Below are 2293 nucleotides of genomic sequence, written 5' to 3' on the forward strand. Positions count from 1 at the left end.
GGGTGTATTGCCAGGTCACTTAATGAGAGATGAGAACAGAGAGATGGGTCAAACACCTGATATAATTATTTTGGCAAGTGTCAGGGATAGCTGTCTGAGAGACGGATAGAGAGAGAGAGAGAGAGGGGGGGGGATGGGGGGGGGGGGGGGGGGAGAGCAGTAAGCTCCAGAAAGAGAAAGAGAGAGGCAGAGGTTAGCTCCAGCTGGCTTGGGGTCTGGGATCATGTGCATCCAGTGGATTCCCAGTGGTTCCTCGCTGAGCCGCTGGCCCTTCATAGAGCCCTCGTCTGATTGGTCCTGACTGACAGATGGAACCATGGGGTGGAGGGCTTTCCAGGGCCGGGCAGCACCATGCAGCTTGGGGTGTTTAGTGTTCACTGCCATTGGCTTGGGAAGGACTCCTTTAGACTCTCTGTTTCTGTCTTTTTTCTCTCTCCCTCTGTCTATCTCTCATTCTCTCTCTGCCTTTGTATGTTTCTCTCTCTCTGTCTCTTCCTTTCTGTCTCTCCCTCTCCCCCTTTCCCTATACCTCCCTATCTCTCTTTCTCTCTCTCTGTCTCCCTCCAACCACCCCCCCCCCCCCCCCCCCCGCCCCCTCCCATGAGTGAGAGTACCTTGGCCCCGACCCCGCGGTAGGGCTCAGGTTCGGGTGGCGAGCAGAGCAGTGGTGGCATGGTAGAGCCATTAAAATAAGCTAAAGAGGAGAGGAAAGGAAGAGGAGAACACCACACCCAGGGGACAAGGACACACCTAGTGGCTCGCCTCTGTGCCATGAATTCACTCTTCCTCCAGCTTCACTGTGGAGGGGAGACGGCATGATCCCTGCACAAAGGCTTGATTGTCCACTCTCCACACTGTCTCAATGGCATTGTATACGATGCGCATTTATTCACCACAATAGGTATGACAGAAGTTGATGCTGTAATAAGTCGATGTGCACGACGCACAACGAAGGCACAACTTTCTGAGAGCAATGTTTGAGAATCCCAATGAAGGAAGTGAAACAAGACCAGTGATACCAAACACCGTAGCCCAGTGTAACCGTGTATATGCGGCGACAGAGACATCCCACTGAGGGGTTGTCTGATTTGTTTGTTTAGCTCTGAAAATGCTCTTTAGAAAACCACATCCCTCCTGTATTGTAAATAAACATGTCCCACATGTGTTGTTGAATCATGGTCTGCGTCCCAAATGGCACCTTATTCACTACTTTGATCAGGGCTCTGGGAATGGGAATGGGGTGTGATTTGGGACATAGTCATGGGAAGAATTAAGACCATCAGAACAGCGATGGGTGACGTTTTTTCACTTAGGAAATTACATGACATAATTCATCCTCTCCTCCCTTGTATTTGACTTCGGTGTTTCAATACGCACTGAACAGAAACCAGACAATTGCCTGTAGCTTAATTAATGGGTTGCCTTTTCAGAATAATTCACAGAAGAAAGCAGAATACGTCAACAGCCTGTGTTTGAACCGGGGCTCAATCAGAGATCAATTGCTACATTATATTTTTTGCGAGGCTGTATGTTGAGGGAATTATCCAGCAAACAAGACCGGGCTGGGAGGGAAGGACGACTTTAACCCAGAATGCCGAAAGTGAAAGTTTAAATGTGTTTTTAGCAGATAACACTGTTGAGTTTATGTTGATTTGTCAGACAAATACACACAGTGTAGTTTCTTCTAAATCTTTCTATTTTATGTCAAATTTACTGATGCAAGAGTTTCATATTTGTTATCAAAATAAAAACAAAATAACATTGTTGTTTTTTTCATGTTCGAAAGTTGACAGAAAAATAACCCAGTGGTTGAACAAAAAATTGCAAAAGTTTAGATAATTTCTATTAATATATATTTTTCTCAGTATTGCAAATTGAGCAATAAGGCAATATCATACAATTTCTTCAAGGGTTTATTCAATGTTTTGTGGAAGTAACCATAGTATCACGAAAGTAAATGTTACATAAAAGCGAAATCAGACAATACAATGAGATATTATGCATTTGGTCATTGGATAACAATCCAGTCTCTATCAAAAAATTTGAACTCATATAACTTAACAATAAAAAAATGGACTATTGTCACCAGCTTCTTTTTTTTTTTACAATCCTTAATAATTTATAGATTTTCAAAAATATGACAAAAGTAAATTGCTCTCCGTTTGTCAGTTGTTGTTTGAAAGCATGAGTTTGTGCACATGAAAGGAAAATATTGATCATACCGAACCGAAGGGGTACAGTTATACACTGGGTATACTGAACATTAGGAAAACCTTCCTAATATTGAGTTGCA

Source organism: Salvelinus namaycush, chromosome 7 (assembly GCF_016432855.1).
Source record: "Salvelinus namaycush isolate Seneca chromosome 7, SaNama_1.0, whole genome shotgun sequence".
In the NCBI taxonomy this organism is placed as follows: Eukaryota; Metazoa; Chordata; class Actinopteri; order Salmoniformes; family Salmonidae; genus Salvelinus; species Salvelinus namaycush.